The sequence below is a fragment of the Oncorhynchus masou genome, chromosome 28 (assembly GCF_036934945.1).
Source record: "Oncorhynchus masou masou isolate Uvic2021 chromosome 28, UVic_Omas_1.1, whole genome shotgun sequence".
NCBI lineage: Eukaryota > Metazoa > Chordata > Actinopteri > Salmoniformes > Salmonidae > Oncorhynchus > Oncorhynchus masou.
In genome coordinates this window covers 32,560,967-32,576,288 of record NC_088239.1, presented here as the reverse complement: position 1 = coordinate 32,576,288, position 15,322 = coordinate 32,560,967, and the positions used below count along the sequence as shown (strand labels likewise).

Genomic DNA, 15,322 nt, shown 5'->3' with positions numbered 1-15,322 from the left:
ACAACAAAACGAGCCATACAGATATCCGCCATGTTAAGGAGTCAACAAAGACAGAAATAGCATTATAAATATTCACTTACCTTTGATGATCCTCATCAGAATGCACTCCCAGGAATCGCAGTTCCACAATAAATGTTTAATTTGTTCAATAAAGTCCATAATTTATGTCCAAATACCTCCTTTTTGTTTGCACGTTTAGCCTGTAATCCAAATTCATTAGCCGCGATCACTAGGTCCAGACGGAAAGTCAAAAAGTTCCGTTACAGTCCGTAGAAACATGTCAAACGAAGTATAGAAGCAATTTTTAGGATTTTTTTATCTTCATTAATGTTCCAACCGGAGATTCCTTTGTCTTCAGAAATGCAATGGAACCCAAGCGTGAACGCGTGTGGTCAGCTCATGGCACTTTGACACACCTTTGACTCATTCAGCTCCCATTCCCCCATCCTTCACAGTAGAAGCATCAAACAAGGTTCTAAAGACTGTTGACATCTAGTGGAAGCCTTAGGAAGTGCAATATGACCCCATAGACACTGTATATTGGATAGGCAATGAGTTGATAAATTACAAAACTCAGATTTCCCACTTCCTGGTTAGATTTTTCTCAGGTTTTTGCCTGCCATATGAGTTCTGTTAAACTCACAGACATCATTCAAACAGTTTTAGAAACTTCAGAGTGTTCTATCCAAATCTACTACTACTAATAATATGCATATATTAGCAACTGGGCCTGAGTAGCAGGCAGTTTACTCTGGGCACCTTATTCATCCAAGCTACTCAATACTACCCCAGCCATAAGAAGTTAACTTCCGACTTCAACTGTACATCTCATCTCTTGTCAGCAGCACTGTACAGTAGATTACTTTATCACCAACCTGAACCCAGAGCCTCTCAGACCTTTCAGTCAGCCCACTGACACCCCTGACAGATCACTGACACCTCAGCAAAATCACAGCCTACTTCAATAAAGCAATACTCAATCATGAGGCATCAAAGCTGAACAAAACACATACTATAAGAAATGCCATAGATTGATGGAAAGTTTTGGAGAAACCTACCAGAAAACAGACTACTTCTGGAAAAAATGTTTCACTGCAAAAGGGATGGTGTAAACTAGACAGTAGAAACCTAAACAGTATATTTCAGCTTCCCTATCAAATGTAAATGTTTAAACCAGACAACCTATGAAAATTAACATCAATGACAAATGTTTTGATGAAGGCAAAAACATAAGATAGAGATTACGTAACCTATCCAAACAAATAAAAAGAGACCCAGAAAACCTGAGCCTACGCCTTCACTATAGTGAAACACTAAAAACAGTAGAATTACAGTAAGGAATGATTAAGAACAGCATGTCAGAAACCAGTTACTGAAGAATCCATAGAATCAAACCACTTCTGGTAAAATTGGAACACACTAAAGAGACAACAACAAGAAGATATATCCATTATATATACAAAAGTATGTGGACTCCCCTACAAATTAGTGGATTTGGCTATTTCAGCCACACCCATTGCTGACAGGATATAAAATCGAGCACACATCCATGCAATCTCTATAGACGAACATTAGCAGTAGAATGGTCTTACTTAAGAGCTCCGTGACTTTGAACGTGGTACCATCATAGATTGTCACCTTTTCAGCAAGTCAGTTCGTACAAATGTATGCCCTGCTACAGCTGTCCTGGTCAACTGTAAGTGCTGTTATTGTAAAGTGGAAACATCTTGGACAACATAGGCTCAGCCACTAAGTGGTAGGCCACACAAGCTCACAGAATGGGAACGGAGAGTGCTGAAGAAAGTAGGACGTAAAAATCATCTGTTCTTTGTTGCAACACTCACTGAAATGGGTTTCAATGGCCAAGCAGCAGCACACAAGCCTAAGATGCGCAATGCCAAGTGTAGGCTGGAGGGGTGTAAAGCTCGCCGCCTTTGGACTCTGGAACAGTGGAAACGCTTTCTCTGCATTCTCTGCATTCTCTGCAGTGATGAATCATGCATCACCATCTGGCAGTCCGATAAACGTATCTGGATTTGGTGGATGCCAGGATAGTGCTACCTGCCCGAATGCATAGTACCAACTGTAAAGTTAGGTGGAGGAGGAATAATGGTTTGGGGCTGTTTTTTGTGTTTCAGGTTAGGCTCCTTAGTTCGTGTGAATGGAACTCTACAGCATACAATTCAATTCTAGATGAGTATGTGCTTCCAACTTTGTGAAAACAATTTGGAGAAGGCCCTTACCTGTTTCAGCATGACAATGCCCCGTGCACAAAGTGAGGTCCATACAGAAATGGTTTGTCAAGATCAGTGTGGAAGAACTTGACTGGCCTGCACAGAGCCCTGACCTCAACTCCATCGAGCACCTTTGGGATGAATTGGAACGTTGACGACAAGCCAGTGGCCGACCTCATGCTTGTGGCTGAATGGAAGCAAGACCCCGCAGCAATGTTCCAACATCTAGTGGCAAGCATTCCCAGAAGAGTGGAAGCTGTTATAGAAGAAAAGGGGGGGACCAACTCCATATGAATGCCCATGATTTTGGAATGAGATTTTCGACGAGCAGGCATCCATATACTTTTGGCGTCCATATACTTTTGGTCATGTAATATAGGTAAAACACTTCTCCAATCTTTTTGGCCTTACAACAAATAACAAACAGCAAAACCATATACATAATCCATTACCAAATTACAGTCCAACAGACTATATATTCACCCTGCACACCCTTCTTGACAAACAAACAAACAAAGCAAAACAAAAGTAATGTCTGCTCATGCTTTGCTGATTTCAAAAAAGCTTGACTCAATTTGGCATTAAAGTCTGATATACAAATTGATTGAAGGCGGTGTTGGGAGGAATACATACAGCATTATAAAATCCATTTATAGAAACAACAAGTTTGTGGTTGTTTGAATAGACAGGGACGCAGCTTGAGCCCCACCCTCTTCAACATTTATATCAACGAATTGGTGAAGGCTCTAGAACTGTCTAAAGCACCCAACCTTATCCCACTAGACTCGGAAGTGTTTGCAGTTGAGGGCCTAGAGCAGCACCTAGATCTTCTGCATATATTCTGTCAGACTTGGGCCCTGACAGTTAATCTCAATAACACAAAAAATAATGGTATTCCAAAAAAAGGACCACAAATAAAAATTCCTCCTAGACACCGCTAGCACAAAAAAACTATGCCTATTGTACCTCTGCCTAAACATCAGCACCACAGGTAAATTCCACAAAGCTGTGAACGATCAAGGCAAGAAGGGCCTTCTACGCCATCAAAAGGAACATACAATTTGACATCTCAATTAGGACCTAGCAAAAAAATACTTGAATCAGTTATAGTACCCATTGTCTATGGTTGTGAGGTCTGAGGTCCACTCACCATCCAATAATTCACAAAATGGTAATAACACAAAAAAGCAGAATTCTGCAAAAACATCCTCAGTATACAACGCAAAACACCAAATAATGCATGTAGAACAGAATTAGGGTGATTCCCGCTAATTATCCAAACCCCAGAAAAAAGCTATTAAATTCTAAAAAGAATAAGTGATTCTCAAACCTTCCATAACAAAGCCCTCACTTACAGAGAGATGCACCTGCAGAAGAGACCCCTTAGCCAGATGGTACTGGGACTCTGTTGACAAACACAAACAGACCCCACAGAGCCCCAAGACAGGAACACAATTAGACCGAACCAAATCATGAGAAAACAAAAAGATAATTACTTCACACAAACTGGAATTTTATTTGGCACTAAACAAAAAATAAACAGTGGCAGAATACCTGAACACTGTGACGGTGTCTAAAATTTCAAAAAGCTTTGACTATGTTCAGGCTCAGTAAGCATGGTTTTGCCATTGAAAGAGGTCAACATAGGAAGATCTGGCTCTCAAGAGAAGACAGGCTATGGGTACAATTCCTACACAATTAGGTAGAAACAGAGCTGCACTTTCTAACCTCCTGCCAAATCTATGAGCATATTAGAGACACATATTTCCCTCAAATTACACAGACCCATAAAGAATTTGAAAACATATCTAATCTTAATAAACTTGCATATATATTAGGCGAAATTCCAGTGTGTCACCACAGCAGCAAGATGTATGACCTATTACTGCAAGAAAAGAGCAATCGAGCACAAACACCATTGTTAATACAACCTATGTTTATTTTCCCTTTTGTACTTCAACTATTTGCACATTGTTACAACACTGTACATGCACACTAATGACATTTGAAACATCTAGAGTCTTTAAAAAATAAATGTGAGTGTAGTGTTCATTGTGAAAGGAAAATTCCACCCCAAAACTATGTTTGATTCATTAGTCCATTGTCAGCAATCACGTTTTCAAGATATGTACATTTCAAAATACAGACAAATGATGCAAAATCCATCATCAAAGCTATATGATGCGTTTTGCAGTATTTTGAAAGAAATACCAACATATCGTTTTTGGGAGGATTGTTTATTTCCCCTGTATAGTTTATTTCTGTTTATTTTCTGTCACTTGCTTTGACATTCTATGTGAAAATATAGAAAGAGAGAACAAATGAGAGGATGAGTCTCTCTCTCTCTCGCTCTCTCGATCTCTCTCTCTCTTTCTGAGCAGCTATGGAATGGAATAGATTACTAAGCTGATCTCGCAGCCAATATGAACAAGTATGGTTGGGGGCCCCGGGGCCCAGAGAAAGGCGAGGGACCACTCCGATCCAAGACGCAATACAGCACTACTCTCAACAATGTTTGCCTCTCATTTCTTGCCCACTTTAATTTTGTCTCTTCTTTTTAAATCCACCCAGCTGTGTCCCAAAAGGCACACTATTATCTACACAGTGCACTACTTTGACCAGAGCCAATCGGGAAACCCACATGGCCCTGATGAAAAGTAGTGCACGATATAGGGAGTAGGTTGCCATTTGGGACGTAATCTCCATTGCCTATCGGGGGAGTGGAGGAATGGCTGAAATGGTTTAATCAAGATGGTGATAAGATGGGAAAGCTGCCGACACTGCACACTCGCCAGGACCGAGCGCTGCTCAGCTCCCCTACTGTTGCCTGCCGCCCAAGGGGGATAGAGAGGAGACTGTCCCAACAGACAGCTTAGTCTGTGTGGGGTGTGTGTGTATATGTGTGTGTATGTGGTACTCTAGGGACTGCCTGTCCAGCCAGAGGTCAAAGCCCATCTATAGAGAGATCAATAAAGCTGCTTAATGTGTCTGGACCTGACGGGAGTTATACTGCACACACATACACACTGACCTGGATACAACACTCTGGTTCGAGCATGGTCACGCACACACCCACACCTGTGAATTACAGAGACATATGGATGGACACACTCACCTATGAGGGCTTCAAAGCAGGTGGCCATGGCGGGTCTCAGGTCTGACTCCCTGTAGAGGTCTGGTCTGTGCACATAAAACATGAAGCGATCAAGCTCCAGTTTCTGGCAAAGCACGAAACATACTGTACCAACACATACAGTCACAATCTATGCCATGCAGTACTGCGAACAATAACAGTTTTCTGACCTGGTTGGCTAGTTCAGGCTAGCGGGATAGCTTAATTTCCATCATACTATAACACACAATTACTATAACACACAATTATGGGAGCAAATAAAACAATCACCGTTTCTCCTGACCTTATTTTTGTCTTTGATAACTGACACTTTGATATTTGTCCAATACAGAGATGGTCGAGGTGGTGAAAATAAAGCTGACTGCTAACCCTATTGTCTAGCCCAAACCTAAAACTTTTTTAAATACATTTTTACAATATAGCAAATTTTGACATTGCAGCTGGCCTATCTAAGGAAAATAATAAATGTCAACCTGTCTCTCAAATCAAATCAAACTTTATTGGTCTCATACACATATTTAGTAGATGTTATTGCGAATGTAGCAGAATGCTTGTATTGTTCTGTATGGCACTCAGCTACAGTACACACACACACACTGTAAGGGGCCTGTAATCTACACAAAATACCCCATAAGGACAAAGTGAAAACATTTTTTTAGACATTTCTGCAAAGGTATTGAGAATTAAATACAGAGATATCTCATTTACATAACAATTCACACCAGAGTCAATACTTTGTAGAAGCACCTTTGGCGGCGATTACAGCTTTGAGTTATCTTGGGTATGTTTATTAGCTTAGCACATCTGGATTTGGGTATTTTCTCATTGTTCCCACTGTGTTTGGGTTACTAATCATTTGTAGAGCGGCTCTATTTTCCCTCAGCTTGCATTGTTTAACCATTCTGAATGTCTAAAGAATCCATATGTTCTTCTGAAATATGAACACAAAAATACTGGACATTTTTAACTCTTATTATGGTGGCGATTTTACAAACGTGATCTTGAATTGGACTCACATTTTTCTAGTCTTGGTTTTGACTCTGTCTCAAACCCCTTGTCCCCATCCCGCCCCCGCTGTTGGTCTTGAATCTGACTCGATTTGCTCCGGTCTTGGTCTTGAATAGGTCTTGCTTTAATAGGACCAGTGTTAATCTGTGTCTGTGAAACTTCCCCCCAAAAGGGTACAAGTCTTACCTTCGCTAGCATAACCAGGTGCTGGTTCTGTACAATGGCTGTTCTGTAGGTGGCCAGGACTCCTTCTTCCAGACAGGGGAACCGGTAGTAAAGATGGACACTGTGAAGACAGGAAGCACACAGACAGAGCTGTTAGATCCAAGATGGCCCCTGGTGGGTCACAGATCTCCAGCTGTGTGCAGGCAACTAAAGACCAATTAGAGCCAAGATTGTCGACGAAGGTTTACAGATCCCCAGCTGTGTGCAGGTAACCAACCACAGGCCCATTAGATCTTAAATGGCTGACAATGGGTCGAAGTCTACCAGAACCACAGCTGTGTTCAGGCAACCAGCTAGCCTACATTTTCATTACTGTTCTTTGTCTTTGTCCACATTCTCCAAAACGTTGGACCAATACCAGGTGTGGCTTTTTCAAAAGGTCTATTCGTCAGGGCATTGTGATCAAACAGCAATATATCACATTTGGAATACATCATTCTTAAAATAATTCATTAATTTAAATTCTGTATTTGTTAATGTAGAGAAACAATAATGCGTATGTTTTTTGTCATGAATTATGAAAATAACTATTTTACAAGCTAGCTGACAAGCTAACATTAAGCATCTGGTTATACATTTAGCTGGCTATATGGGAGTTTGACATTAGTATGAATTGTAATTTCTGTTCTTTAATGTTTTAAGTCATCCTGAACAAACCAGTCTGTCAACTTGTGAAACCCAGTGGATGTAAAGAATCTAGCTTAAACATTTACTACAAATTGAATGTAAAATGTTGTAAGCTTGCCTTGCTGTTCATTTAAAAAAAGTCTAATTCAAACACTTGTCATTGTTCTTTATTGTAGTAACGTTAACATTAGTGTTTGAACATACTTTCCATACAATGCAGCTGAAGTAACCTAGCCAACTCTTTTCTTGCTTATTGTGTAGAGGAGGATAAAAATACCTGTATGCCTATGGATGTGTATCTATATAGCCAATCTCTGTATGGACCTTAAAACCTTTAGTACAAATATTAGTTTTGAACAGTGGTTTTAATTGTTCTTTATTGCTTCCACTAGTTAATCATTAATCTCCAATAAATGAAGTGTGACTGTTACATGTCAACCTGCTATTAATGAATGCAAGTCCTGCTTCAGTAGTAGTACTACTCTATGTTGAAACAGCCAGAGCATGGGTACATTACGGCACATTGTTGTTTTGCTGTTCTCAGATTTCTTGCTCATATGGTAAGTACGTATTTGTTTTTTTATTTTTTATTTTTTATTTCACCTTTATTTAACCAGGTAGGCTAGTTTACAATTGCAACCTGGCAAAGATAAAGCAAAGCAGTACGACAGAAACAACAACACAGAGTTACATGGAATAAACAAGCGTACAGTCAATAACGCAATAGAAAAAAGTATATATACAGTATGTGCAAATGGTATGAGGAGGTATGGTAATAAATTGGCCATAGGCGCAAAGTTATTACAATTTAGCAGATTAACACTGGAGTGATAGATGAGCAGATGATGATGAGCAGATGATGGTGTGTAAGTAGTGATATTGGTGTGCAAAAGAGCAGCAAAAGTAAATAAAACAATATGGGGATAGATTGGTAGATAAGTAGGTAGATTGGGTGGCTATTTACAGATGGACTATGTACATCTGCAGCGATCGTTAGCTGCTCAGATAGCTGATGTTCAAAGTTAAGTGAGGGAAATGTAAGTCTCCAGCTTCAGCGATTTTTGCAATTCGTTCCAGTCACTGGCAGCAGAGAACTGGAAGAAAAGGCAGCCAAAGGAGGTGTTGGCTTTGGGGATGACCAGTGAGATATAACTGCTGGAGCGTGTGCTAAGGATGGGTGTTGTTATTGTGACCAGTGAGCTTTGATAAGGCAGAGCTTTACCTAGCATAGACTTGTAGATGACCTGGAGCCAGTGGGTCTGGTGACAAATATGTAGCGAGGGCCAGCCGACTAGAGCATACAGGTCGCAGTGGTGGGTGGTATAAGGCACTTTGGTAACAAAACGGATGGCACTGTGATAGACTGCATCCCATTTGCTGAGTAGAGTATTGGAAGCTATTTTGTAGATGACATCGCCGAAGTCGAGGATCGGTAGGATAGTCCGTTTTACTAGGGTAAGTTTGGCGGCGTGAGTGAAGGCTGCTTTGTTGCAAAATAGAAAGCAGATTCCAGATTTGATTCTGGATTGGAAATGTTTGATATGAGTCTGGAAGGAGAGTTTACAGTCTAGCCAGACACCTAGGTATTTGTAGTTGTCCACGTATTCTAAGTCAGAACCGTCCAGAGTATTGATGCTAGTCGGGCGGGCAGGTGCAGGCAGCGAACGGTTGAAAAACATGCATTTGGTTTTGATGGCGTTTAAGAGCAGTTGGAGCCCACGGAAGGCATGTTGTATGGTATTGAAGCTCGTTTGGAGGTTCGTTAACACAGTTTCCAAAGAAGGGCCAGATGTATACAGAATGGTGTCGTCTGCGTAGAGGTGGATCACCCGCAACAAGAGCAACATCGTTGATATATACAGAGAAAAGAGTCGGCCCGAGAATTGAACCCTGTGGTACCCCCATAGAGACTGCCAGAGGTCCGGGCAACAGGCCCTCCGATTTTACACACTGAACTCTATCTGCAAGGAGTTGGTGAACTAGGCGAGGCAGTCATTTGAGAAACCAAGGCTATTGAGTCTGCCGATAAGAATACAGTGATTGACAGAGTCGAAAGCCTTGGCCAGGTCGATGAAGACGGCTGCACAGTACTGTCTTTTATCAATGGCGGTTATGATATCGTTTAGTATTTTGAGCATGGCTGAGGTGCACCCATGACCAGCTCGGAAACCGGATTGCACAGTGGAGAAGGTACGGTGGGATTCGAAATGGTCAGTGATCTGTTTATTAACTAGGCTTTCAAATTCTTTAGAAAGGTAGGACAGGATGGATATAGGTCTGCAACAGTTTGGGTCTAGAGTGTCACCCCCGAAATGAAAGAGAGGTTGACAGACTGGTAATCGGGGTTGCAACAATGGCGCGGATAATTTTTGAAAGAGACGGTCCAGATTGTCTAGCCTAGCTGATTTGTACAGGTAAAGGTTTTGCAGCTCTTTCAGAACATCTGCGACCTGGATTTGGGTGAAGGAGATGCTGGGGAGGCTGCGAGGGTTGTGGAGCTGTTGGCCAGAGTTGGTGTAGCCAGGAGGAAAGCATGGCCAGCCATAGAGAAATGCTTATTGAAATTTTCGATTGTCATGGATTTATCGGTGGTGACTGTGTCGCCGAGCCTCAGTGCAGTGGGCAGCTGGTAGGAGGTGCTCTTGTTCTCCAATGACTTTACAGTGTCCCAAAACTTTTTGGAGTTAGAGCTACATGATGCACATTTCTGTTTGAAAAAGCTAGCCTTTGCTTTCCTGACTGACTTTGTGTATTGGTTCCTGACTTCCCTGAACAGTTGCATATCGCGGGGAATATTCGATGCTATTGCAGTCCGCCACAGGATGTTTTTGTGCTGGTCAAGGGCAGTCAGGTCTGGAGTGAACCAAGGGCTATATAGTATGTTCTTAGTTCTGCATTTTTTGAAAGGGGCATGCTTATTTAATATGTTGAGGAAATTACTTTTAAAGAACGACCAGGCATCCTCGACTGACGGGGTGAGGTCAATATCCATCCAGGATACCTGGGCCAGGTCGCAGAAGTGTTTTAGGGAGCGTTTGACAGTGATGAGGGCTGGTCGTTTGACTGCGGACCCATAGCGGATGCAGGCAACGAGGCAGTGATCGCTGAGATCCTGATTGAAAATAGCAGAGGTGTATTTGGAGGGCAAGTTCGTCAGGATATTATCTTTGAGGGTGCCCATGTTTATTTATTTAGGGTTGTACCTGGTGGTTTCCTTGATCATTTGTGTGAGATTGAGGGCATCTAGCTTAGATTGTAGGACTGCTGAGGTGTTAAGCATATCCCAGTTTCTGAAGATAGATGGGGGAAATCAATTCACATATGGTGCCCAGAGCACAGCTGGGAGCTGAGGGGGGTCTATAACAGGCGGCAACAGTGAGAGACTTATTTCTGGAGAGATTCATTTTTTAAATTAGAAGCTCAAACCTTTTGGGCATAGACCTGGAAGGTATGACAGAACTTTGCAAGCTATCTCTGCAGTAGATTGCAACTCCTCCCCCTTTGGGAGTTCTATCTTGTTGCATGATACATTTAAGGAAAGCTATTACTGCCACCAGTACTGGTATTTTTAAAAACAGGCTCAATGAATGGTTGTAGGCTATCCATTGGTGGTTTCTGATGTGTGTGAGTGATGGAGTGATGTTCTGTTCCTTAGGTTAATTTATCTCTCCCTACCACAAGTTATTATTCCTTGGCAGTAGGTATGTATGCCTGTGATGAATCAATGTGTCATCAAATGGCCATGAAAGATCAAGACGAATAAAACACCTTATCCCAATTCAGGACACTTGCTATTTTACACCTAAATATTCTATATCCCCAGCACCTGGTACTCCGGTTTCAGAATTGTTCAGTCCAGGAGACTGCAGTGCTGGAATGGAGGGAGCGAGTGAGGAAGAGGGGAAAAGAGAGAGAGATAGGGAGAGAGAGCGAGAAAGAGGTAGGTAGAGTGGTCCAGAGCAGGTCCAGTGCTTGCCAGGGGAAGCAAGGGTGGTTAACTGGATTTGCTCCATCAGTTAACTAGACAAGAGGGTGATACATTATTCACAGCTCTGAGGAGGGCCAAAGCGAGTTGCGTGGGCTGAACGGGTCCTTATGAATGCCTACATCAGAAGAGGAGCAACACAAGATGAGATGAACTGCCCAAGTCCACAGAAACAGCAGTTAACCACCCCTTTCCTTCCTCACTCACTCCATCCATGGCTGAATCCCAAATGGCACCGTATCTGCTTTATAGTTCACTGAGGGCTATGGTCAAAAGTAGTGCAGTGTAAATGGAATAGGGTGCCATTTGGGACACAGTCCATCTGCTGGGTAAAACAGCTAAAACTGACTCCTAGCCATCCACTCCTAACGGTCAACTCCTATTACAGTCAAACTCTTGCAGTCGGGGCTCGGTCTATCCAAGGCTATATATTGGCAGGGGTGAAATAAATTACTTGCTCTCATCTCTAACAACAAACAGCCGGAAATGGAAAACGGGGAGAAGTGAAAAACAACAACTTATCCCTAGGAAGGTTTTCATTTTAAAATGAACAGGGCAGCCCTCAGCTCACCTTTTTCCCGGTGAGGCTTCTATGATTTGACGTGCAGAAACTACCTAATGAGCTAAGCTGGGCTAGCCTAGACATTTCCCCTCTCCAGCTACCTTTCTATCCAAAGAAAGGCTGTGTCCCAAATGGTACCCTATTCCCTATGTAGTACATTACTTTTGACCAGGGCCCATATGGCTACATAAGGAATAGGGTACTATTTGGGATGCAGAGGAGGTAGCTAGGTAGGGAGGTAGTGTAGTAATAATAGCTCTATGTAATTAGTAGTATGGCAGTGCACGCTGAGTGGTGCCTGGGCCACAACGGTACCCTCTCACCTGGGAGTGACTCAGTCAATAACACACGCAGCATTTACACAGCTAATTGCTGGTTGTCATGGATACTTTCAGTAAGGCCCTATGAAAAGGACTGTAGTGAAATTACAACCCAATCCCCAATTAAGGGTGAAATCACAGAGTAGAGTAAGAGGAAGGGGGAGAAGAGGGGGAGAGAGTCGTCGCCATGTTCGATTAGCAAACGTGTCTGTCAAAAAAATGAAAGCGAGGGACATATACGGACATAAATCTCACCTGGCGAGAAACCCCACAATGGCATCGCCAAGAAACTCCAGCCGCTCGTTGTGATTGATCCTGGAAGAGAGAAAAAAAGAGATGAGGAGAGAAAGAGAGAGAGACAGGGAGAGAGGAAAGAGACCGAGAGAGGAAGATATGGTGAGAGAGAAAGAGAGAGGGAGGGAGGGAGGTGGGGAGGAGAAAGAGACAGAGATGAGGGAGGGAGAGATAATTTAATGGGCATCTAAGTCTATAGTAGATCAGACATTTACACAGGAACCACAGGTCTCTGAGACAAACCAAATCAACACAATCTGACAAATATCACAGGTGAAAATCCAATAGTGACCTGAAATATGACCTATACCGGTTTGAATCAAGTTGATTCATTCTGCTGAAGTGTATTTATTCTGTCTCAAACCTTCACAAATCTAATAGCACACATGTATTAGCACACAATGCAAAGGTGTATTGGAATTAGAATGGCCCTTGCATCAGTGGTTTGTGATATTTCTTAGAACTCACTCATGGAAATAAGTGCAGGGCCTACCCACACTGAGGCATTGCAGGACAGCAACTGCTTGATTTAGGGACTTTGCATTTGTATTAGATAAGGGATTAAGATTGTCCATTGCATCAGTGGTTGGTGACATTGCGTAAACCTCCTTATGGAAGTAGAGTCTACCTGGAGGGAAGGGGTCGTCTTGTCTGTGACGAGACTTAATGTTGATCAAGGTGTTGATTCCTGACCAACCAGAGAGAGGTTGGTTATTCAGCATAGATAGAAGTTACATCCATTAATCAATATTGATGAAGTGTGTGTGTGGTGTGTGTGTGTGTGTGCATGCGTCTGTGTCTGTGTGTGTCTGCACGTATGTGTTTTACTGTAGGTACCCACCCTTCTTCCTCATCATATACATGTGGAGGACCTCCCTGTCTTCATACTTGGGCTGGCGGATGCCACAGTTGGACAGGGAGTTTCAGGCTTGGTCTGGTTTCATGCCGAAGTTCAGGTGGTGGCTGAGGTGAGTCATGGCCAGCTGGAGAGGGAGAAGAGTAGGAAAATCTGGTGGTGATTATGACTGATGGGTTGACTGTCTGATTGGGCTTGAAATTGCCAGGGACCTCACGATACAATATTATCATGATACTTAGGTGCCGATACGATATGTATTGCGATTCTCACGATTCTAAATGTATTGCGATTTGATATTGTGATTTTACTGCAATTTAATGTTCCAAACATATTGCTCTCTATATGTCTGCTACCGAGAGACAAGAGTGAGATTTAGAAAAACAGTTTTGATCAGTCAGGGAAATAGAAGTGCTGATAACATGTTGGCTCACTATTTAAAAAGAAGATGGAGAACAAGCTATAGGATGAAACATTCCTGCGTTTTGGCGCAGGTACAGCCGACTATAGTGCTAGCCAACGCAACCTACAGAAGCAAAATATAAATTTAAATAATATTGCAATATGTAACTGTATTGATTCCCCCCCATCACTACTGTCTGATGTAGGCATCTAGCATCTGAGAGTATTACAGCTGATCTAGGATCAGGTCTTCCCTGGCAATATAACCCTTTATTTATGAACTAAAAGGGTATTGCGGATCCTAAATCAGTACACAAAGCATACTAGACTTTCTTTGACCTCCAAGATATGACAAGACTAGAACACCAACCATCTGAAAGGTTGATCATTGAAACATTGAGCAACAGTATGTAATAGGGACGTGAGCATAAAAAAATATGAATAAAATGGAAGAAAGTATAAATAAATTAAGCTATTTATAACAAAAAAGCCAGTAGCACAGCAGACACTACACATATTCTCCACAACTCTGCTTTGGTTTGAGACAGGACAAACTAGAGAGCTTGGAAAGCAGTGTGTCTGTCTGAATCGAACATTGTCAACTGAGCACAAACAGGGAAAAGAGAAAACCGCTGTAGTAAGACGTGTCGAGCATTTATCAATCTAACATTATCAGAATGTAGCTTCTCTCAGCAAAAACACTTTCCAATTCATCTCTCCTCTCACTGGGCTGCTAGGTGTTCAAATGCTTGTCTTCGTTCAGCCAACTTCAAATCAATTTCAAGCTCCAATGAGAAATAAAGAGAAGTAAAATGTTAAGAGAGAGGGTTTCAATATTTATAATTGGTGCAAACAGAGCCGGGGTTGTATCCTTGAACAGAAACAAATTCAACAAAGATCTATTTTCATAGTAACTAAAAGGAACAGAACAGCAAGAATTTTTCAAAAGTATTTGACATTGCACAAGTAGAAGTCTAGCATCCAAGCACAACTCTGTCCTTTTCTCTGACAGCTTGACTTAAAACAACTGTTACTTGGAATTGTAACTCAGCCCCGTTCTGAAAACAGACACATTGACTGTGTCGCAAATGGCACCCTACTGGCCCTTGTCAAAAGAAGTGCACTGTAACGGGAATAGGGTGCCATTTGGGATGAATAAATCAAGTGTTAAAGACAGTACACTAGTCTTCCTTCTCAGTTTGGTATTCTATAAAGATTTTTTTTTTTAAAGTGCACATGAAGTGTTTCAAAAGCAACACATAAATCATTTTTGTAAACATTCCAAGGTAAAATATATACAGTAGCAGTCAAAAGTTATACACACCAACTCATTCAAGGGCATTTCTTTATTTTTACTATTTTCCACATTACAGAATAATAGTGAAGACATCGAAACTATAACACATATGGAATCATGTACTAAACCCAAAAAGTGTTAAACAAATTAAAATATATTTTATTTTTTAGATTCTTCAAAGTAGCCACCCTTTGCCTTCATGACAGCTTTGCACCCTTGGCATTCTCTCAACTAGCTTCATCTGGAAAGCTTTTCCAACAGTCTTGAAGGAGTTCCCACATATGATGATCATCCAGAACCATCTCAATTGGGTTGAGGTCGGGTGATTGTGTAGGCCAGGTCATCTGATGCAGCACTCCATCACGCTCCTTGGTCAAAT

General features: G+C 41.8%; 1 pseudogene; it reads right to left on the bottom strand.

Moving 5' to 3' along the window:
- Window positions 1-15,322, bottom strand: part of LOC135516976 (ribonuclease 3-like) — a 148,595-nt pseudogene that overhangs the window by 92,230 nt on the left and 41,043 nt on the right.